General features: G+C 35.1%; 1 long non-coding RNA gene across 30 annotated transcripts in view; it reads right to left on the bottom strand.

Moving 5' to 3' along the window:
- Positions 1 to 25,446, bottom strand: part of LOC143235526 (uncharacterized) — a 45,479-nt gene that overhangs the window by 18,293 nt on the left and 1,740 nt on the right. For 6 of the 30 annotated variants that reach the window (XR_013019239.1, XR_013019237.1, XR_013019240.1 and 3 more), the window contains exons 2-3: positions 16,900 to 16,967; positions 8,842 to 8,943 (exon numbers count right to left, since the gene is read on the bottom strand). The exons of 6 other annotated variants lie outside the window; for them this stretch is intronic. This is a non-coding gene — a long non-coding RNA (uncharacterized LOC143235526). Of the gene's footprint in view, positions 1 to 5,985; positions 6,098 to 8,841; positions 8,944 to 16,783; positions 17,259 to 22,717; positions 23,136 to 25,446 lie in introns of all 30 variants that reach the window. 18 more of the 30 variants (XR_013019257.1, XR_013019246.1, XR_013019261.1 and 15 more) reach the window with 9 other exon arrangements.

The following is a 25,446-nucleotide window of genomic DNA, read 5'->3' as shown; positions in this document are numbered from 1 at the left end:
CAATGTTATACCATTTTTTCATGAGCACCACAAACAAAAATCTATAAAAAAATTTCACACTTTTGGTATTCAAGATTCAGGCAATTAGAAAAATAACTGTGTTATGTGTGAGACAACAATTTTTTTATCACAGAACACAGTTTTAATTTAAAAAATACTATCCTCACAACAAGAAAATAACTTTCACTGAGAATGTACATAAAGGTTGATTATATCTTTGCAAACGTAATTTGTAAATATTGCACTAAAAACAGGCCTGGCATGGCCAGGTGGTTAAATCACTCACCTCACAATCTGAAGATCATGGGCTAGAATTCCTGTCACACCAAACATGTTCGCCCTTTCAGCCGTGGGGGCATTATAATTTGAAGGTCAATCCCACTATTCATTAGTAAAAAAGTAGCCCAAGAGTTGGCATTGGGTGGTGATGACTACCTGCCTTCCCTCTAATCTTACACTACTAAATTAGGGATGGCTAGCACAGACAGTCCTCGTGTAACTTTGCGCGAAATTCAAACCAAACCAATTTCAAAGATCTCGTTCTCTCTCTAATAGCCATGGGTGTAGATTTTTTACACCCGATGGGGGGGATGATTTTTGCAACCACTTATGTGGACTGTTAAATTTGCAAATTGGTAATCTCTGATTACGTGAACCTGAAAGCTGTAAACATGCAGTCACAGAGTAATCTTGTTGCCACGATATTTCAAGGTTTCCATGTTTGTGAACAGTTTTCAAAATGTTAATAAAATAAAGACAAATGTTTCACAATTTAACTGCCACATGAATTTATTCCTGCACACTACACAGTATAAAAGATGGCCATTATACTTGACAAGGTTACTAATAACTTTCATTGCATGAATTACGTTTTCAAATATTAATAAAATTAGTAATTACCCTTGATAAGTTTATATCTACTGAAAAATTGTTCATGTTGTTTGATAAAATTAATTAAAATGTCTTTGCAAACTCTTGAAAATTACACATCAATACAATGTAGCACGTAATTATTCATACTTTTCATTGAAGTAAGATTCATTTAGTCCTCTTGTCTACATGTTCCCAAATGTAGACCTCCTTTGTGATGATCTGTTTATTAATTCTTTCATAAGCTCTTCTATATTTATCTTGTCGACCTCATCTTTGTGAGTGTGACAAACTGCCACATGGCTGAGGCAGCACTGAGACATAGTTGACCTCAACCACGTCTTCACCCAGCTTAATGACGAAAAGCTGCGTTCACATTCGCAGCTAGATACTTGTCATACAAGCAAATTTTCATGAGAAGAAAACTTCACTAAACATCTGCTGGCTTGTTTCATGCATTTTACAGTAAGCATCCTTCACACCTTTCAGAGATACTGCTTTTGTTGTTCCTTTGAACATGGGCAACTGAAACTCGAGCAGTTGTGCAGAGATTTCTGGATAGAAGTTTATAACTGAGTTGTCAATCTTGCCAGATGTGATCATGTTCTCAAGTGCCAGATATTGCCTCAAGTCATTGTTGTCTCCATTGAATCTAGTGGTCAGATGTTCCATGACTGTGTCCACAAATTCAAAATATTTGCTTCTATAGTAATCTCCAACTGTTGCAGAATGGTGTGCTGAGCCATCACCTGTGATCCTTCTTGGGGGTCTGCGATTGCGTGGTAGTTCAATAGGCACCAGATCAAGAGAAGCAACCTTTTTCTCAGCTTCATCAAATATCTTGTTGTAATTTTCCTCTGTTTGCAATACCCTCAATTGCTCAACTGTCATTGCAGATATTTCAATCCTGTCAGATACTGTCGCTGATTTTGCTTGGAATGCATGGTTTAGTTCCTCTAATGCAGCTAATGGATGCTGAGCCATCAACAATCCTAAAACTGTCTTTCCTTTCTCATATCTGTCCAGTAGACCTCGTGCTTTCATCGCTACATATAATTTTTCATTTGCTAATTCAGACAAGGACTCAACAATGTCACAGTAGTGATTATTAGCACATGTAATTGCAAATAGGCGGTACAACCAGCATGTTGGACACAGTGGGCGGATGTAATTAACATCACCATTGTGGCTGTCTGATGATACAATATGTTCAAAGATTGTCTTGTATTTGCCTGACCTCTAAAGCAAGACATCAAGTTCATGTACCTACTGGATAGAATCTTGAACACATTCACAAACTTCAACTGCATGTTGCATTATTAAATTAGCCTTGTGTGCTCCGCAGTGAAAACACAAAGCTGACGGTTGCTTCTCTTTTATTTCTGCCTGGCATCCACTGTACGCACCACTCATGTTAGCGGCTCCATCATAAGTTTGTGCTCTTAATCCTGACAGTGGTAAATTGAGTCTAGTCAGTACATCAAGTATAGTCAAGGATATTGTTTCACCAGTTGTATTAGAATGTCTCGCAGACGTCAAGATTCTCATCTACTTATCGTTCACATGTTGCTTCCTGTTTGGCACCTGTAACATCTTGAGTGCCATCAACCATTAATGCAAAGATTTTACTTTGCTGCACTTCATGTGCTATGTTCCTCAGTATTTGATGGCTGAACATCTCCATTATTTCATTCTGAGCCTGGGGTGATGTGAATGTGATTTTCTTTGACAAGTAGGCCATCAACTCAGGATCTTCCTCTTCCAGGAGCTTCATTAACTGCAGGAAGCTCCCCCTCCATATCAGTATGTCCACGTAATGCTAAACCTTGTTGCAGTAAGAAATGTAAGCCTCTGAATATTTTGGCTAGACTTCTTTTGCATTCTTCCTGCTGCTTCTTTTTTCCATCATGTAGCTGGACATCAAGTGTAATCAAGTGAACCTTCTGGAGATATAGCGAATCTGTGCTGAGAGGAGGACTGGTGTTCATTGAATTTATCTTTTGCCTTTTTCCAGTTGCAAAAACTGGTGGATATGAAGGTATACTACACTGGCCTCTATTTTCCGCCCAGGCACAATGAAAGCATATGACTTTTTGAGTTTGATTGTCGAAGTGCGGCCATGGGAACTCATCAAACCACTTGCCCTGGAAGTTGATATTTTGAGATTTTGCTCTCTGTCATGGTATTAATTGTGCATCTGGATGATATGGCTTTCCACACTGTATCTGTGGAGTGTCAAATTTTTCATTATTGCACAAACTTGTTTCACAACTATCTGGTGGTTCATGATGTGCAATAGCACATCACAAGCTCAACACAAGCATTTTGAGATTTGTCCTCTGATGAACATGGTATTTCCTCTGTATGTCAAGTTTCTATTCCTTTGCTTGAGGTTGTTGGATTATCCTGTATCTGCATTGTCACTTGTAGTACTAGTAACTGGCTTGCAGAACTGTCTAATATCAGAAAGTTTCAGACGCTTGCTTGTCATAATTGGAATCTGTTTCCCAGATGACTCAACAGGGTAAAATACAATCTTTATTGAAACATTTAACGTACAACGAACGATGATAGAACAGAATGGAAGGAAGACTGAACTATACAATGTATTTAAGTCGAACGCGCGAACCTCACAGTGACTACCGAGCCAACTGACCGTCTGGGTATCGCTGGGACAATAATGTGTGCTAGTTACAACACAAGTATTTGCAAGTTTCTCGAAAAATACTCAAACAATCACAAATATATTATATTCCTGTTAAAGTTCATCAAAAGGCAAACACGTTGTGATATAATGTCTATAAGTACGTCTATTAAATAAAAACACCTAAACAAAAACTAGCAATACAATTCGAGTAGAGGCTTCAGGCCGTTGAAATCGCTCTTTTTGCGTTCTAATTATACAAGAAAATACAATATTTTTACTATATATAAGAGAATATATTATTCCTTTACCATAAAGCACCAGCACTTTATTAGAGGGCGGTGATAATCTGAAATATAATGGATTAATGAGGGCCACAAACAATGGTCTAATGATCCCTGTTGTAAAATCGAGGCTCAGACTAAAAGGATCGGAGGAAGGTGATGTAGGGCGCGTCTGGATCCGAGCGGCCCGAACCTGTCGTTAACTGTAGACTAAACGTACACTATGGCCAGCGGGTTCGGCAGCTAGGGAGAGTAAGGCGTTCGACAATAAAACTGGCTTGACATGCTAACAACAAATGGCGTAGGAAAACCGCACAATATACACATAAGATTGATGCAGCTACAAGTTACAAATGGCCTGCCAGATCTAGATCACAGGAGTTTACGCTTGGGAGTAATATTTTCGAATTTCATGCTCTGTTCAATCTGTTGTGATGACGTAGGTAGATTCTGTGATAGTGCTTGCAAGTCTTGTATGTATACTTAGGCCTATTGACTGATACTTACGAACTATCGCTTAGATCGAAAAGCTTAGAAGCACGCCTATGTTAAAGATGTACACTTCGGCTATTGAAAAAACCTACATCTAGGCCTAATTATGTAATTCGGTTGGTAAGAACACGAGAATCACAAGAACAAACACACAATTTGTAGGCCAGTGATGCAATAAAACAATTCAACAGACCAAACTGTAGGGGGGGGATGATTGTATGCACCATACCCCCACCTAAAATAAAGGGGGATGTATCCCCATCCACCCCAGGATCTACGCCCCTGGTAATAGCAATCTTAAAAACAATTTAATGTCTTTCTTAAATAAGGAGCCTAAGACTGAACATAATAATCCAAATGTGGTATAATCAGTGACTTATATAAATTGTTTGGAATTGTTGGTAAATACATATTTGTAATTATTAAATATTACCGTTTCTTTTTAACTTCGTAAAATTTACTTACTTTTAAGACTGAAATTATAGATGGAAACTCTCAGAAAGTATGTTATTTTGTAGAAAATTATAAATTTGTCAGTGGTGTCTTCGAGGAATGAAAACATAGTTAATTAAACAACAATGTACTATAGGGCTACTTTCGCTAGTCGTACCTAATTTAGCAGTGTAAGACAAGATAGCTAATCATCACCATCCACTACCAACTCTTGAACTACTCTTTTGCCAACGAATAGTGGAATTGATTATCATATAATAATGCCTCCTGCAGAAAGGGCGAAAATGTTTGGCCCTGACATAGATTTCAACCAGATACGCTCAGATTACGAATCAAGTACTCTCACCATCTGGCTATGAGGGCAATACTGTACCATAATATATCGTATTAAGGTGTATATATGTATGTTAGATAGTGAAATGCAAAAATGGATAAAGCAGACTTTTCTCCCATCTCAAATGCTCTTTACTTCCTGATCTTTTTCCATTTTCACGTGCCAACAATTATAAAGCGATGTAGATTTGCTTTCTTGTTACTTGTAAAATGTAGTACAAGAGGGTAAATTTTTTTTATTATGTTAAACTTTAATAACGGACAAATATTGTGTTAATTATTATCGTTATATGATATCTAATCACACGGTTTTTCGAAACAGTACAAAACTTCTAGGTAATTTAAACAAACGTATCACTGGCTTTAAACGTTAAATAAATATTCAGGATATTACTTTGTGAACGTGTCTTCGCACGTAATATTTACATGGTTTGTACACAATCACAATTATATTTGAGTGTCAAAATGCTAAACATAAACAGATGGATATATGCCCTTCTTATCCACACACTTAAATCTAGGTAGGAGAAGATATGCTGAAAAATAAATAAGAGAGTAAATAAGGTATAAATTCTGAATGGTTGCTTGAAGTTAAGTACAGAGCTACACAATAGACTATCTGTACTATGCCAACAACAAGTGTCGAAATCCGGTTTCTAGCGTTGTAAATCTGCAGACATACTGCTTGCTAATACAGTACAACATACTTGTCAAGCTTTATGTATATATCTATATTGTAGTTTACATTATCTTACCATAAATTATGTTATGCTATACTTTGTTAGATTTATAGGTAGGGTAACTTCCACATGTTCCACAATGGAAAATAGTCCAAAAAGTTTTAAACAGTAGTAGAAAAATATAAAATACATGAAGCATAAAATATAAAAATATTAACTGATAACTTACCAAGAAAGAAATATCTTCAAACAGCAACAATAATCTACAGCACTTGGTAACCCACAGTTTTGATCAAAGAGCCATAAAAAAATAAAAAACGATAACCTTTGTGCAGTAAAACCTGTAAAAGCCAGAAATATCAGAATTTCGCAGCATTATCTTAAGATTTCTCTTATAAAAGGAAGGCCCTCTATATGGCGGAACCTGCGTAACGCGGACGGTAAACTATCTTTCACCTACCTCATCTATCAACAAGTAAGAATTAGAACCTGAGTAAGGCGGAAAAAAATGTTTTTGATTAAATATCAATTTTTTACTTAATTAATAATTTCTTTAAATATTAATAAATTCTTGTTTGATTAATAATTTGTTTAATTATTACGTACGTAAATTCTCGGACATTTTGTTAGAGTAAGTATTGGTTAAATATATTCTGTTCTTTTCTCTGCCGTCATTATTCCGGAGGTCGCTATTCGTTAGAACGATTGACTGTGGTTTTGGTCGCCTTTGCTGATGGAAAACTAGAGAAATCATGGATAATAGGTAAAAATGAAAATTCGTGCTCTTTCAAAAATTTAAGGAAGAATCAATTTCCTATGGAATGAAAAGCGAATAATAAAGCGTGGATAACAAGTGCTATATTCGAGGAATTTTTGAACAAATTAAACAAAAGAATGGAACAAGAAAATAGGAAGATTCTACTTTTCCTAAATAATACAACGCAACTTGTTACCAAAAAGTTCAACTTTCAGATGTTTGTTTAGTCTTTCTACCTCCATGTGCAACATCAGTTCTACAGCCACTAGACAATGGAATTATACAGTATAAAATTGAAATACAGAAAATTGATGCTTCAGCATCTTCTTGCAAACATGGACGACTGTAAGAGAGCGCCAGAAATGACCATGAAAATTGACGTGTTAGATGCAGTTGCATTTTTTAAGTCATTCAATCACATACGTAAAAGATAAATGCGTGATAAAGTGCTTTCGAAACTGTGGATTTATTTTTGATAATGGCGGAGATTCTAGTGAAATCCAAACTTTGAGAAGACTGCTGCAAATGATTCTGTGAACGCGGAAAGTTTTGTGAATGTTGACAAGAATGTTTCAACAGAAATTGATTTAAAATCTACAATAAAATCGCAAGATGGTAACAGTGTGAGAGATTCAGAAGATGAACAAAATGGAAAAGATAGTGAGGAAATAGAAATTCCTACTTCATTGCAAGTGTTAAGTTATATTATCGCTATCAAATTGTATGCAAAAATGAAAGGGGAAAATGAACTTCATGAAAAGGCCGTAGAATTGGCGTTCTCTTTTAACCGCATGAGAAAGCCCATTAAAAAACAAAACAGTTGAAATTGGACACTTTCTTCAAATAAATTTGATTAAGATTTTGTGTACTTGTGTATATTTTGAATGGTTGTTCTTGTTCTTATTTTAATGAATATAGCATAACCAGTATAATAACTTTATTCACAAACGTCTTACTTCCATTGAGTCAAGCAAGTATAACATTCCGCTCAAAAAATTATATACAAGTAAGGAAATCCATGTTCACTTTCTAAGCTGGAAATTTTACTCGGTCCCTTGCAATTCCGCCTTAGACAGGTTTTAATTTATATTACTAAACTCGTGTATTTGCAAGTTTTTCTTCACTTGTTCATACGCGCTCAAGTGGCATAGCGGTATATATGCGTACTCCTCCTGTTAGAAACCGGGTTTCGATACCCGTGATAGGTTTAGCATACACAGCCCATTGTGCAGCTTTGTAGTTAATTTCAAACAAACAATCATTCATTTACCTAAATTCTAACTTTGCTGCTATCCATTGTTAAGAAGGGTTTGTTAGAAAATTAATAAATCATAACACTTGTTGTAATGCAAACGATATTTGTAAACAGGCCTAGTATTCATAGCTTGTGACAAGTGTAAATCACAACAAAACCGACAATTTACGGAACAATTGGAGCTCTTTATTTTGCATCAAAATCTAGATTTTTTGTTGTTATTAAAACCTAACTGAAAAATCCCCACTTCATTATTTTACTTAGGAGCATGTTTATTAAAATAATGTAATTTCATTGTACTATAACCAGTGTATAAAAAATTGGTATTAAACTTGTTATAGACGCACCACTCTCTGCTTGCCCAAAACGTATTTGAGTGTGCTCTAGCAGTACGACAGTAGGTCATCTGATATACAAGGTTGATATCAAGTTCTATTCCTCTCGGTGGACAAAGCAGATAACCCGATGTGGCTTTGCTATAACAAAACACACCCACAAATTTTTTGAGTAAAACCACATATTCTTTTCTTATATATTTTCTTTAATGAAAATGAAATACACATTTTCGTTAAGAAAATAAATTCACAAATAAACACACCTTATTAACGTCTTTACCACGTGTATATGTTTTCTTATAGCAAGGCTATGTGCTGTGTCTGCCGACGGGAATCGAGCTCCTGACTTTAGTATTGTACAAAGTCTTACTGCTGGGGAATTTTAACCATTTGTTTGTTGTACGCCACTGGCCCTGCATGGCCAAGCGTATTAAGGCGTGCGACTCGTAATCTGAGGGTCGCGGGTTCGCATCCCGGTTGCGCCAAACATGCTCGCCCTTTCAGCCGTGGGGGCGTTATAATGTTACGGTCAATCCCACTATTCGTTGGTAAAAGAGTAGCCCAAGAGTTGGCGGTGGGTGGTGATGACTAGCTGCCTTCCCTCTAGTCTTACACTGCTAAATTAGGGACGGCTAGCACAGATAGCCCTCGAGTAGCTTTGTGCGAAATTAAAAACAAACAAACAAACCAAACAATTGTACGCCACTACTAACAAATTATTCTGCGAGTTTTATTTACCTTCACATTTTATTTCTCCCAATTTCAGCACTTGTATTCACTCGTTTTGTCCGTGGCGTACAAATTGACAATCCATTTAAGAGACAATAGAAACAGTTATCACTGAAAAAAAACAAAAAAATTTATATGTAATGATATGTATCAGAAACGTTTATTATTGAAACAGAAAAAACACTAAAATTTAGTAATAACGTTCTCGTTCATAAGTAATAAATTCTTGTTTCTAAAATAAAAAAATATTTTGAAAGACTGGGAAAGTTTAAACGATGAATTTTACATAAAGTAGGTTATTTAAAGCGTAATGTTTGATCGTTTTTAATTATTTTCTCAATTTATGAGTAAAACTGGTTCTATTTTAAAGTAATAACTCTTGTATCAGTGGTAGCTTTCCAACTTTCTTGATAGTAGAAAAGTAAGGATTAATATGTTAGACACCTACTCTGTACATTTTTTTTTTTACAGAGGCAAGGAGGGGTAGTTAGCCCTATACAATTTATCATGTATATGAGTGAAATATCCCTAATAGATCAAAATCAGTCATTTTCTCTTCCATTTTGCAGAAAATGTGTTTATACAAAACAGTTCATTCACTCTGGCTGTAACAGGAACTAATTGTCAAGTTAGCAAAGATAGCAAGTTACACTATGTAACAAAATTTTTACTTTTTCTTGTTCCTGGATAGAAAGTGTTATTTTCCAATTGCTTATGTCTAAAGTAAATGGAAAAAAACCTATTATTTTCTTCAAGCATTGTTTTTGTGACCTGAGTAATGAAATTTTCAAATTTACCCATGTTCTAGAACATTCCAAGTAGATTCAGTGCTGACTGGCTGATAGAGAATTTTATAGAATTAACAAGAATATTCTAGAATGTTGTAGAACTTAAGAGACTTTTCAATAACCTTTTATAATTTTCTAGAACTTTCCATGGTAATATATATACAGGGACTCACCACTTCAGTTTAGTTCTAGCTGCCTAAGTGAACACACAGACCTATCTGATTTTATCAGATAGCATCAAGAAGCTGCAAGCATTCTCCAGACTCATTCTGCTATGTATGTGGCCAAATTATCAAGACAAGAGCGAAAAAGTACTCTGTGAAACAATCTGCTTAATTTTATGTGAAGCCTACAAGGCATATTTCAGCATGCCTGTCGGGAATCAAGTTAAACCCTGGGCACCTCATTTTACTTGTGAGCACTGTAAAAAAAGCTCTATAAGGTAAGGAAGGTAGGTATTTCATGTTTATTGGCACAAAGCTACTAGGCTATCTGTACCAAACAAGATGTAGTACACTGTAATGGTATATGAAAATGAATGTAAAAATACGTAAAATATGTAAAATTAAGACCTGCGAGGAAGACTGAAGCATTACGTTCAAACTTTCTGTCAGTCACCTAAAGTTGGCATTTCCATTCCTGGGTTCAGGTCAAAAGAAAATTAAAGTATGTAAAAGAAATCATACTAAAACAGTGTATAGTCCAATAAAAACCTTAAATTAAGTTAAAAACACCAATGGCTCTTAAAAATGTAAAAACATGAGTGAAGCGGCCAGTATCATCCATGACATTTGCTAATGTCAAGGGCAAACCTACCTTAAAAATATGTTTAAAATGGCGTTGTCGTTCGTGGTTGTAACGACAGCATGATAATAAAATATGTACGATTATGACCTGAGTGCCATACAGACCACACATTGGTGCATCAGTACCAGATAAAAGGAAGTGGTGAGTTAAAAAACTGTGACCAATGCGTAGCCTAGCCAAAACAACTTCCTCCCTTCGATCTTTACAGAAACAAGATGGTCAAAGAGCTAAATAAGGCTTGATTTGAAAAAGCTTATTATTTCGTTGCTCACTGCCAACTGGTGTATAGTTGGGTTTTGATAACTGAACCATAGTCCATGTATGGAACAGGGACGGTGGTGATAGAGCCAGAGCAGCTAGCTCATTCCCACAAATACCAACATGACCTGGTATCCAAAAAACTGGACAGAGATAGATGATAGAGATGGGCCAGTTTGTTTTGCATATTGATAAGAATAGGATAGTAACTAACATGGAATGATGTCAGGGCCAACAGACAGCTGAGTGAATCAGTATATCCTGTACAATTCCTATATTGCATAGTTTCAATATAATTCAGGGCAAGAGAAATGGCATACAATTCGGCAGTGAACACAGTAACTGTAGAGGGGTTTCTGTGCGCTACAACTGAGCTGTAACAAACAATAGCAGAACCTACAGAGTCACCTGATTTTGAACCATCCATATGTATGGGAATGGATGGATTGTTTGAAAGATGTTCAGTAAATAAAGAGCGATATTTCCAATCGGGAGTACCGGCCTTCCTCAGATGACTCAAAGATAGGTCATAGTTGGGAATAGTAATTCGCCATGGTGGAAGAGGCCAAACTGTTGATACTGCTATGCTATTCAAAGATATATCCAATTTTTCTGATTGTTCTTGAATACGAAGGCTAAAAGGAAAAATGGCAGATTTTCTATTATAAAAAAGTGTGGCCCATGAGGACGAAAAACACAACCCCATTAGGATGCTGTGGTAAGGAGCAAAATTTGGAAGCATACATAAGAGACAGTTACAAACAGCGAATATACAGAGGGGGTTCATGGGACTCCACATACAAACTTTGAACTGGAGAACTACGAAAAGCCCCAGTGCAAAGCTGAAGCCCTTGATGGTAGAAAAGATCCAGCATTTTCAGTGCTGAGGTTCTAGCAGAACCATAAACCTATAGTTAAGTTTGGGTCAGATAAGGGCACGATAAATTTTAAGCATGGAGTATCGATCCACTCCCTAAGAGGTGGAAAAGAGGACACAGGATGTTCAGTGCTCTTATACAATTGACAAGAAATTGCTTGATATGTGAAATAAAGTAAAATTTACAGTCAAATATAAGACCTAAGAACTTTGCCTAAGGGACGATAGGAAATACAGCATCATCAATACGAAGTTTTGGATCTGCCCGTTGTTGGCAGAAATATACCCAAATAGTTTTAGAGAGAAAATTGAAAACCATTTGCTGTGGTCCACTTAGGTACATGATTGATTGCAGTTTGTAGCCACCACTCAATAAACATAATATTTGATGACTGGTATGAGATGTGAAAGTCATCAATGAAAAAAACATTTGCAACGGAAGGGGGTAGCTGTTCACTAATGGCATTAATCTTTATATTGAAAAGTGTGACACTTAAAATACAGCCCTGAGGGACTCCAAGTTCCTGTGGGAAAAAACTGGAAAGTGTTGAGCCCATACGGACCTGGAATTGGCAGTTCATTGAAAAATGCTGAATAAAAAGTATGAGTGAAAGTCTTGCAAGATGCCATATCTTCATGTTGTATCATCAGTTTTTTTCTAAGTAAAAATAAATAGAAACAAGATGTTGTTGCCTCAAAAAGACTTCTCTAACTGATGTTTCAAGGCAAATTAAGTGGTCTAACGTGGAGCGTTGTCTTCAGAACCGACACTGAGTGGGTGAGAGAAGGTTGTTTGATTCAAGGAACCAAACAAGACGAGCATTAATCATCCTCTCTAAGGTCTTACTAAGACAACTCGTCAAAGCAATGGGACGGTAATGAGAAGGAATCTTTGAATCCTTCCCAGGTTTAACAATAGGAAGAACAATAGCTTGGCACCAAGCATCAGGAAGGACATTATCCTGCCATATCTGGTTAAAGACAGCCAGGAAAATAGTAAGAGAGGCAGGAGAAAGGTGGCGTAGCATCTCATAATTTATATCATGAGGTTTAACTGATGTATCGCCAAACCAATGAAGTGTAAGTTTGAGTTACACCAGTGTAAGAGGGCGATTGTAGTCATAGGGATGATCAGTCAAAAATGAAAGAAGCAGATATTCAACTCGTGTTTTAATAGCTAAGAAGGAAGAGGATTAGTTTGAAGAGCTAGATACATGAGAGAAACATTCACCAAAAGTATTGGCAATGCTCTGAGCATCAGCAACTTCATGGCCATTGAATATTAAGATAGAGAGAGGGACAGAAGTATACCGTCCACTTACCTTCCGGATCTTGTCCCATATGACTTTTGAACAGGTGGTTGAAGAAATGCTGGAGGTATATTTAATCCAAGATTCCTTCTGGCTTTGACATCTAATTTGCTGAGCCTGTGCACGGGCTTGCTGAAATGCAATGCGGTTTGTAAGCGTGGGATATCTACAAAATTTATCTCAAGCAGTTTCTGAGCTTTTTGTGCTATAGAATAAGCACAATTCCGCCAAGAGTAGGGATGCTATGTGAAAGATGTCGAGGTTTTGGGGATGCACTGAGCAGTTGCTGGGAAAATACATTTAGTTACTGCTGCTACACTATCATCTATCGATGATTTACATAAGATGGCTGGATCAAGTTCCGAGAGAGCAGTGAAAGAGGACCAGCTGGCCTGGTCCAACTTCCACTGAGGCACATGGGTCAGGTGGCACTGACCACGGCCAACCTCTCTTAATATGACAGGAAAATGATCACTACTCCGTGGATTGATGTCAACCTCCCAAACAAAGCAAGTGAAAAGCGAAGGGAAGCAGATAGAAAGATCTACAGCAGTAAATAACTGACTAGGTGCATGAAAATAAGTGTAAGAGCCTGTATTGAAGAGAAAGATGTTGTGATTCAGGAGCATAAGCTCTATAGCACGACCTCTCACATCAATACTAGAGCCAACCCAGAAGGGATTATGCCTTTAAGATCTTCCAAAATTAAAAAGAGGGTTGGTAGTAGCTCAATGAGGGCATCAAGGTCCGAGTGATGATAATTTTTTTCCAGGGGTAAGGTACAGAGAGCAAACAGTGATGATACGACCCAACGAGATACGGATGGTTACAGCTTCCAAGGGCATATTCAATGACAAGGACCAAGTGGACATATGTTGATCAATCAACAGTGCTACTCCCCCATGTCCTTGTCCTATACGTGACTTTTCATTTTGGCATAAATAGTATTGTCGAATTTTGACTGTATTAGTAGATTTTAAAAATGTTTCCTGTAAAGAAAGACATTTTGGATGATAAAAGTCAATCAAATCCTTGATGCCATTCACATTTGATTGAAAACCTCGACTGTTCCATTGGATTAGCGTGGCCATTTTTATTTATTTTTGAGGAGAATTTGTCAAGGATACCTTCTGCTTGCGACTGCACTTTGTTTCTTACTGTATGTGGGTTGGTCACTCTCTAGTGATCCTGCTCTGGATTGAGTAGGCAGGTCGGACTTTGTAAACATACATTCCAGTGATTGAGGACGTGAACGAATGGGTTGTTTAATTTTTAGAATGTCAAGAGAGGAAGATCCCATGGAAACACCTGGACTTGAACAAGGTGAAGTTGGGCAATGACTGGAAAATGTGGTAGGGACAGAGATAGTAGTAGATACTGATTCGTTAACTTCGTTGATTTGGAGGGCAATGAATTAAGATCAATTGTTAAGGATTCTGTAGGAGGCACAGAAAGGTCTATCTGGACTCCTACTGGATTACAGGAGTATAAGTCCGAGATGGAATTGGGAATAGTAATTTACAAGTCTCTGGTTAAGTAATATTATGAACTGTCTTGAGTTGTTGTACTTCTTTCAGTTGACCCTGGCCCAAATGGACTAGCCGTTTGATCTTGGAGGCGCCACCCCAAGACCGCCCGTCTACAGGAATTCAAGGCGAAAGTGGTGTGTTGGACTACCAGGATCCTCTCCTCCCATTCACGGGTCACCACGCACGGCAAACACGCAGGTGGATGTTTAGATCCCAGAGGACAAAATTACCTTGTGAAGTTTGTATTCAAGCTCAATAATAATCTCATAGTGCGTAAGCAATAAAAGAAAAACATGTCTAAATCGTTTATTACTAATTCATTAAGAATTATTAAAAACTTAGTTAATTAATACTCTAACTACTTTTAAACGCAATAGGTGGCTCTATGTTTCTTCAGTAATTCTGAAAGATAGGTTAAAGTATGATGAGATATTTTGTCTCTCATTCTAATAGACATTTTTAGAAACGTTAAATACAATTTAAAGTGCAGCAAACAAAAAAATCAAAAGAGAAAACATTATTGTGTAATCTTAATGAAACATGAATGAGTTGTTACTAATCAGTGTAATTTTTTAAAGTGTACTTCAGTGTATTGTAAATTTAATCACTCTCTCAACAAAAACAAACAAACAAACGTGGTTTATGTAGGAGAACGCGCCCAGTGAACAAAACAGAGCTGGGACGGAAGTGGCCAGCTGAGGGAGTTTACTACTATCATGGGCAAGAAGGCCTAGGCAATATAAGTATTAATTAGTTTGCATAGCAGTCTCTGGCTACGACAAGTGATCTCTAATGGCTAAGATAAGAGAATTATCTCAATTTAGTATAAGTTACATTAAAATCATTTTGGAGCCTCATACGTCGTTATAGTACTTGCCTTTTGGCAGTATGGTTTCCATTGTAAAACATTTATTATAAGGTAGTCATGTAAATAACACACCACCACTTTTTGCTTTCCTTATCCAATCTTATGCACAGCGGTCTGATTCCGTATAAATCCATGTATGGCTTAATTGATCGTTTGTCTTCGTATGAAAAAGCAGGAATACTTATTTCTTTCTCCAGATGCTTGGGACTTAATGTGGTCGAATGAATATATTGTAGAAACAATATGTATTCATATGTCTTTTGTCGTTTTTCCAAAGAGAATATTGTTTGGTTCATAACGTACTCAAACCCCTGTATACTATGCCTGGTTTATAACATAGCCAAACATCCGTATATTACGTTTGATTTATAACAAATCTAAACCTCTTTATTAACAACACAAATGTCTAGCTTATAACGTACCAATTCTTCTGTGTAGTGTAGTGTGTGGTTTATACTGTATCTAATCTCCTATATACACTAACGTTTACTTAATAACATATAAAATGTTCAGTATATTCTAATGTTCAGTTTATAACGTACAAAATCTTCAGTATACTCTAATGTGTGGTTTAGAGTGTACTTAATCCCCTGTATACAGTAATGTTCTGTTTATAACTATCTAACTCTCTGTACCCACTGATTTTAGAGTATAATGTACCCAAGCCTTCGTACCACTAATATTTGGTTTATAACTGCCCCATTCTCTGCATACACTAATGTTTAGCTTATAATATACTCGCACCTTTTTGTAAATTGTAGAATATGTGTTTTGCAGCATTTTCTACCTGTGTGTTAAGTAGCCCATTTAAAGCCAAACATTAATGTACAGTCATGTGAGAAAGTTAGGACACCCTAGGAAAGCCTGTGTATTTGTGTAACATTTTTGGATATAAAGATATTTAATCTCAATTTCAACAATACTGAGATATTATAGGAATATAACTAAACAATTAAAACTGAAGAAAAGACTTTTCAAGATATTCTGTAAATGTAATTCTACAAAAATGCATATTCTAACTGAAGTAAAAGTTAGGACACCCTACCCCCTAATAGCTAGCATTACCCCCTTTAGCTGAAATAACTGCAGTGAGACGCTTCTTGTAGCCATCTACCAGTCTCTGACATCAGTCTGAAGAAAGTTTGCCCCACTCCTCAATGCAGAATTGCTACACAACTTTATGTGCCAAAATCTACTGTTCAAAGCATAATTGCAAAGTTTAAGCTTACAGGATCAACTGCTAACCTCCCTCGTTCCGGATGTCCCACCAAAATTCCATAGAGAACCAAGAGGAAGGTTCTCAGAGAAGTTAGTAGGAACCCTCGTTTAACACGTAATGACATACAGAAACTGGTAAGGGAAACTGGGGTTGAAGTAAGCATCTCTACAGTTATGAACATGTTACGCTCTTCTGAGTTCAAAGCATGCCGTCCTCGTAGAACTCCATATTTAAAGCCTGTGTATTTAGAAGCACAAATGAGGCATGCAAGAAAACATGTAGATAAACTCTTTACCTATTGCAAAAGTATTCTTTGGTCAGACGAGACTAAAATCGAGCTTTTCGGCCACAATGATGTTCGCTATATTTTCCGTAAGAAGGGGGAACAAAATCTTCCAAAGAACACCGTACCTACAGTTAAACACGGAGGTGACTCGATCATGCTTTGGAATTCCTTCAGCTCTTCTGGTGTAGGCATACTTCACCGCGTCAATGGAATCATGAAAAAAGAAGAGTTCGTTGATATATTAGGCACTTATATCAAGAATGATGCTCGAACTTGCGGCTTGGGCGTCGTTGGATCTTCCAGCACAACAATGACCCTAAGCACACATCGAAATATGTGCAATCCTGGTTGCAGAGGAACCATATAAGCATTCTGGAGTAGCATCACAGTCACCCTATCTCAGCCCAATTGAAAACGTTTGGCATGAGTTGAAGATCAGGGTTCATCAGCATCATCCGAAAAACTTGCAAGAGTTGGAGGGCTTCTGTAAAGACGAATGGAAGAAAATACCAGCTGAGTACTGTCACACGATCATGGAGGGCTATGAAGAGAGATTGCGCCAAGTAATTCACCTGAAATGCTACACAACTGACCATTAAAGTAGACGCACGAACACTTTCTGCCCCTCCTATGTTTGGTTATTTGTTTATAAACAGTTTATTTGTTGTTCAATGTATATAAAAAATTATGTAGATGTGCGTTAGTATAATAGTTATAATATACTACACTTTCATTATTCTAATCGTGATACTTTTTAAGTTATGAGGAAAAAACTAGTCACAACACAGGGGTACGAACACTTTCTGTCGTAATAAATATTCAAAAACGGCTCGTTTGGGTTGAGAAAATATTTTACATAGAAGAGCGAACAACGTTTCGACCTTCTTTGGTCATCGTCAGGTTCACAAAGAAAGAGGTAACTGACCGGAAGCTGACCACATGTTTGGAAGGGGTTGTGTAACTGAGTTTCGGAATGTAGAGGGTGGTGTTAGATGTTTGATTATATAATTTTATATTATTTATTTTATTATGTTTAATATATATATAAAGGTGTTCTTTTGTATTGGTTTATTCTGGGTTTAAGTTGTTGTATAAGTAAGGCTTCTTCTTTGTTTATGTTTCTTTCTTTCTTTCTTTAGTATTTGGGTGTTTTCTATGGTTATGTTGTGTTTATTTGACTTGCAGTGTTCGAAAACGTGTGAAGGTGACTTTTTATGTTCTTTGAATCTGGTTTCCATTTTTCTACTTGTTTTTCCAATATAGAAGTCGTGGCAGTTATCACATTGTATTTTATAAATAATTTTGGTGTGGTGTTTGTCAGTGTAGTTTTTACATAGTTTTTACCTCAGTTTTGTGCCTGATTTTTCAATAAATTTGGTATTAACTGGAATGTCATATTTTGTTACTAGTTTTTGCCAAATGTTGGTTATTTGTCTGCTGATGTCAGGAATTTATGGTATGCAGCAGTATATGGTTTCGTGATTTTTTGATTCGTGAGATATATCTACTTTTGTTGGTTGATTTTGCTTTCTATCTAGGTGTGTGCGTATAATGTTTTCTACGATTTGTGGAGGAAACCTATTGATGTTGATGAAGTATTGTTTTATTTTGTCTAATTCATCGTTAATTTTTTCTGGTGAGCATAGTTTTATGGCTGTGTTTATTTGGTTTCTTAGTATGTTGAGTTTTTGTTTTGTTTCATGTGCCGAGTCCCAAGGAATGTATAGTCCAGTATAGGTGATTTTTCGGTGGATTTCTGTTTTTAATTGTGTGTCGTTTCTTGTAATTTTGAGGTTAAGAAATGATATTTGATTGCTTTCTTCCTGTTCACATGTGAAGTTAATGTTGGGATGTATAGTGTTAATGTGATTGAAAAAATTAAGTATGTGTTGTGTAGATTTGAATCCCGCAATCGTGTCATCTACATATCTGTACCAGTATAGTGGTGGATGTAATGTTGTGTTAATTGCTTGTGTTTCAACTTGTGTCATAAAAATATTGGCTAGAACTGGTGATACTGGGTTGCCCATGCTTAGGCCATTTGTTTGTATATAGTTGTGGGTGTTGAACATGAAGTTTGTCTTTATTGTGGTGAATTCTATGAGGGTTGCTAATCGGTTGCGGGAATGTCTATAGTTGGGTTAGGGTTTCGGATATAGAGTTCTAAGGCTATCTTGCAGGTTTCAGTGGTTGGAACTTCTGTAAAGAGGGATATAACATCGAAACTGGCCATTAAGGCTTTATGATTAACGAGCCGTTTTTGCATATTTATTTCACTACCAGTGGGTTTTCTCGACATCAGTGACTTTCTGTCGTAACTGTATATAGAAAGAAATGATTTAAAACAATGTTTCTTTAAACACACTTTGACCCCTTATCGTTCTTAAGCTTAAAAAGGAAAAAAAAAATTAATAATAAAAGAAAATAATCTAATTATGCATTATTTCTTACAAAGTTTAAATAGATAAATTATTAAGTTCAAAAATTTGTTCACCAAATGCAGATTTTAAAGTTTTTTTTATGGATGATTTTGTAAAAATGTTTTCTGCTAAAATGTTTAAAATACTCAATGAATACAACACCTATTGATTATGTAAATACCTAATTTATATACTTAAAAACAATTTATCTATATGCCTTCTGACTTTCTAATTCTTCAATCTTATTTAAGTTGAACTTAATCTATTTTTTTCAATGATTTATAAATCATAAGATTTTTATTTATGTTTTTAAGTTTACAAAATGTTTGACATGACAAACCTCTGTCTAATGTTACATAATATGAAAAACAATTAATAAAGTCAGAAATAAATATGAAAAAAGTAAACTAAAATGAATATTTAATAAAACAGATAAAAGAAAATTTTATTTCTACCATACATTCCAGGTTTACAGTGTAAAATGTTTTGTAAAGAAAAACAAAATGCTTGTTCTGATTTAATAGAATTTGTCAAATATTAAATAAAACTAAAGTTCAAATTAATCTAATGGAGAAAATGGGTATTTATAAATTTGAATGTGATTTTATACTTTCTATACACTCTGTACACACAAATCGTTGGGTATTACATACCCAACTGTCTTTATACTCTAATGTTTGGTTTATACCATACATAATTGAATGCGAGTGTATATACATTGGTCAAACGAGCAAATTATACTGGTCTTGTCATCTACTGGTAAAACTTTTAATTAGGCTCAACCAAATACTAAAAAGGCTAGAAATACAAGAAAAACTATAAATTCATAAAATTTTAAAAGGCCAGAAAGGAGTTTTATTAGCCCATCAAGGATATCCTTTCCAGCTCCAAACTATAACCACTCTTCACTATTCATGTTCTAATCCAATCTTTTCTATACCTCAGTTTAATTTTCTGCCCTCACCACACTTGAAGGCAGCTCATTCCAAAAGCCAACCATCCTGTTTGAAAAGTAATACTGTCTAAACTGCATATGACTCATACATTACCAAAATTTGAATTTATGCCCCTTTGTCCTTTTGTTACCACTGTTGAGTCCTAAAATGTTTGATGGATCTATATTACCATTACCCTTAAAATTTTTAAACACTTTAAGAAAATCCCTTCTGGTCCTTATCCTTTCCAGAGAAATCAAGTGTAAATATTTTAGTCTTTCCTCAAGACAATACCACCATCCCACATATCATCCTAGCAGCTCTTCTCAGAACCTTCTCCAGCAATTCAATGCCTTTTTTGAGGAAGAGAGCCCAAAACTGTACACAGTACTTTAAGTGAGACCTTACAAGTGTTTTATACAGTGAAACAATAATATCCCTTGTCTTGTGTTCAATATTTCTGTTGATACTTCCTAAAATTCTATTAGTTTTATTGCTAGCTACAATACAATGTAGATGGCTTGAAAGATTTTCTGATCACAAAACCAATATCTTTTTCTTTGCCCACAGTATTTACTGTATTTCCATGCAAATTATAAGAATACTTGGAACCATAAAAATCTAAATGCATCACTTTACAATTTGGATAGTTAAACAACCTGTAGCCTGGTATTTAAAAAAAGGGTTTCTCTCATCAAAACCGTTAATATCCAACTAAGTCTCAGTTATACCCATATTATTAAAATCCCCCATTTCCACAATTACTTTGAACTCAGTTTTATTTCTACTATTCCTAGCACTACAATAAGAACAATTAATCATAGATTTTGAAACACATTAAAGTTTTCATGTCTGTCTTATGTTTTCTTGGTAATTATATTTCCTATTTTACTATTTTCATAGCCTTCACCTAGTTTAATTCCAACACCACAACTGAGTTAATAGTCCTTGCTAACATGCTAGCCCCTTCTGTGTTTAAATGTAAGCATCCACTCAAAAAAAAAAAAATCCTCCCATTAAAATTATCCTACAAATCCAACCAACCTATTAGTTCATACCTACATACAGATCTAAGCCTGGCATTCAACAGTGATGACATATTTAGTTTTTCATACCCACAATTTATTCTTAGCAATTTCTCTGACAAAATCAAGCTATGATCCCTTTCTTTAACACTTTGGTTCCCAGGCCTATTTTGCTAATACTTTCCAACATCCCACTAGTCATTTTACACTTACTTTTTTTAGGAAGAGTGTTCATGTAGCCAATAAGTGGCTCTTTAAAAAGAAAATAGAGCACAACTCACCAGTGAGCCATGTAGAATCCATTGTGTTAAATATAACCTTATCAATATTCTATACTTATCAGAAGGCTTTCATATTCATCTTTCATTACATTATTAGCCCCAACATGTACCACAAAGTGTTTATTGCTACTGGCATCCTTAACTGTCTATCTGGTTCTTTTAGTTACATTCTATACTGCAACTCATGGATAACAAACATTATTTTACCACTTTTTACCCCACACTACTCTATCCACATACCTATGTAGAGAGTCACCCACAACTATAACTTCCCTATCCTTTACCCTGACATTCCTTGTAATCCCATCTGTTTTTTCACTTACCTGCTTCCTGCTCATCACAAGCAAGTGCTTTAAAGTGGTTGTTTAACCTAAAGCCATGTCCATCCTTATCCCCAAGTGCATTATTTTCCAAACATTTAGCCCTATTTCCTTTCTTAGCTCAACTATGAAACACAATGAAATTAATTCTACCTGAAATCAGAAAGAAGGGTGGGAAAATAACATACATAGATGGCATGATTTTTTTAAGTACAAAAACTAAATAGTCACATGACCAATGGCTTTTCATATTCATATGGTTAAAGAGTATTTATATCTGTCTTGAAGATGACATGAATCGATATGTTCATCAGTAGTGTGCTTTTTAAAATAGTTTATCAGTGTTTTAATAAATATTTTAATTGTGCATTAAATAACATTTATTAACCCTGCAGTAGAACAGCAGTATGACTATGGAATAATCACACAGAAAATTAGATACTTGTGGTGGGCAGAGCATAGATAGCCCAATGTGTGGCTTTGTGTTTAATTATAGAAAAAAAAAATTATTGTTTGAGTATTTCAAATACCTACATAAGTTCCTTGATATAATTCTGTAAAACGTAGCCATCAATAAAAAATAATCTTTTACCTATGGATAAAAAGGATTAATTGTACATAAAGTTGTTATACTAATGATAAACAATAATTTGACTCTTAGTTTTAAAAGGATCTTTTATCTTAATTAATTCACATTTCTGTTAAATGACATATTCCAGTAACTGTACATTTTCACAAATACAAGAACTTGTTTTACAAATTGGTAATTAAAAGATATTTCAATATTAATTTTCAACAAATAGAAATAATTTACATTTGATTGCCCATTTAAAAAGGTAATAATAATAATAATAAAAATAAGTCATGTTCACATTTTCTTTTACAGTTTTACATTTCTTGGTGAGGCTAACTTTATTTGAAAACTTCATGTATAAAAGACAACTATGTGCTTATATTCATACCTTGTTTGATTTATCAATACTGAACAGAATCAATCTGATATGGGTCTCTAAATTCTCTGTTGGCAATGTGAATCCCAGAAAATCCACTTTCACATCTCTAAGGATTCAGATTAAAGTTCTCTTTCCTCAACTGGCCTGGCATGACCAGGTGGTTAAGGCACTTTATTTGTAATCTTAGGGTCATGGGTTCGAATCCTCTTTACATCAGATATGCTCACCATTGTAGCTGTGGGAGCATTATAATGTAATGGTCAGTCTCACTATTCATTGATGAAAAGAGTAGCCCAAGAGTTGGCAGTGATGACTAGCTGCTTTTCCTCTAGTTTTACATTGCCAATTTAGGGGTAGCTATCTCAGGAAGCCTTGTGTAGTTTTCCGTAAAAAAAAAATCTCAACTGATCCAGAAATTTCTTTTACCCTTTATAAAATATACATCAGATGCTTTACAATGTATGATTATGCCATTTAAGTAGATAAACATAATATTTCAAGCCAGTTGCTAAAAACGTGCATTTCATTAGTTGTTAAAGATACTTAACACAATTAAGATGTTACTACAACTAACTGCCACAATCTATTTACTGCAGTAAAGGATGTCTTACTCCCACTTTTTTCTAACTTCATTTACCTTCCTCTAGTCCACACAGAACTTTCTGAATCCATCCTTCTTCACAAGGACAAGCGCTTATTTCTGTTACTCCTTGTTATTATGAAATACTCCATCTGTTTCGCAAGTGAGAGCTGTTTAACTAATGTATTGAGGCTGCATATTTAATATCAATTCTATAAGATATTTTGTTCATTCACCCAAGTCAAAAGGTCCACTAGAGGAGAGATCTTGATATTCTGTGAGGAAGCGGTGTCTCGAGCATTTCATCAGTTCTAAGACATTCAACGCTCAGGTCACAAGCTCTTGTAAGTAAGTATTTGTCGTCATACTTCCTCCATCTTATCACATAAGTGACTACACCTGATATTGTTTGATATAGAAGTACATCTTCAAATCAGTTCATCTTGTCCCTTCATCTCTGGATCAGTTTCCTACCTTTTATCACCAAAAGTGTCCGTTTATTCCCAACTTTAATGGATTCAAGTGCCACTGTCAACCCGATTGTTTTCTTTGCTTCAGTCTTTCTCGTATCTTCATCTGTTGTTGTTTTTATATATTGTTCACATGTCATTAAATTTATAATTACACATAAACATTCAGGATAGATCAATTGGAAAAAACTTTTAAAAAACTTCCATCTATGTAGCTAAGGTTTATTTGTTTTCTTTCTACACTGGTTTGGATAGTTCATTCTAGTATATCACTCCAAATATACTGAACAAGACAACTACCAATGCTTGATAGTTGTTACAACCCCTAACTAGAAGGCTGCTTTATGTTGTTGAAAATAATCCTTTTACATTGGCAGTAAGCTTGTTGTTCACCATTCCATTTTAATCACTCTGTAAATAATTTTGAATTAAACGTGATATGCTTTCTACTGTGCATTTCCATTATAATCTATTGGTTTCTCAATTATTCAATACTATTAAACAGTTCTACTTAATTCTAGAATTGAATTTAGGGATGACATATCTTGAATAGTTTAAGTAGATTATGTAACTACAGATGACAGTACAGTAATGGTAGAAGATAAGACCATATAGTTTACCCTATGTTGTTTTAAACTGGAATTCTTGGGCAAAAGCAGAAAGCAGTGTAGCTGACAATACCTTTAAATTTAACAGTTTCTTTTCCAGATATTTCATAATTATTATTTTTATTTCATTGATATTGTTTGTTTTTTTAGTTTTTCAATTTTAATACTAAAACTGTTCTGTACTTCTTCAATCCTAGTGTTTTAATCCTTCTGTATATCTTCAACAGCTTTTTTATATTAAGTCACATTTATTTTTGCTCTGTTCTGTCAATAATTTATTTTGTTCTTCTAATTTTCTTTCTCATTCTTATTGTTTTAGCCCCTCAGTGGTACAGTGGTATGTCTGGATACTTACACTGCTAGAAATTGAATTTTGATACCTGTGATAGCTTTATGCTTAATTCAAAACAAAATAATCTTTTCTTTTAATTTTCTGTCTCTTTCTTCTTGAACTTTTTTAATTGTTCCACAATCATTAATAAAGTTTTAATCTTGTATCAGGTGAACCTGACAATGACTGAAGAAGGTCAAAACGTTGTTTGCTCCTCTACATAAAAAATGTTTTCAACCCAAACTAGCTGTTTTTACATATATATTTTTCTCTAGAAGTGGGTTTTCTCATCATCACTGATCACTAAAAAAATATATTATCTTGGCAACAATTCTGAAACTAATTTCAAGAACACCTAACTTACTTGCACAATTTTCTTTCCAACTGATTGATAACAAGCATAATGACTGACTATCTCATTAACAAACAGATGTTTAACTTTCTACAGTAAGACTGAACTGAATATCTCACTGATTTGTTATTTCACTGATTAACTAGATTATTCAGCGAGATTTATCTAACATTCTTATTTCTGTGTGATACAAGATGTTTCTAGATCAAAGTGAAATTATAGCTTCTTCTAGCAATCAAATGCCTAAAGTAAAGCACTGTAAATAAAGCCAAAGCATTAAAATAATACCATTTATGCAGGGTGCTTAAAATATATACAATAATAATTAAAATAAAAAGTAAATGTCTCTGCCTACTTTTAGTTGTTTGTTTCAGAATTAAAGTCTGTAATGTGGAGG

Source organism: Tachypleus tridentatus, chromosome 12 (assembly GCF_004210375.1).
Source record: "Tachypleus tridentatus isolate NWPU-2018 chromosome 12, ASM421037v1, whole genome shotgun sequence".
In the NCBI taxonomy this organism is placed as follows: domain Eukaryota; kingdom Metazoa; phylum Arthropoda; class Merostomata; order Xiphosura; family Limulidae; genus Tachypleus; species Tachypleus tridentatus.
Note: the sequence above shows the minus strand (reverse complement) of the source record. Positions and strands in the feature narration are given on the sequence as shown.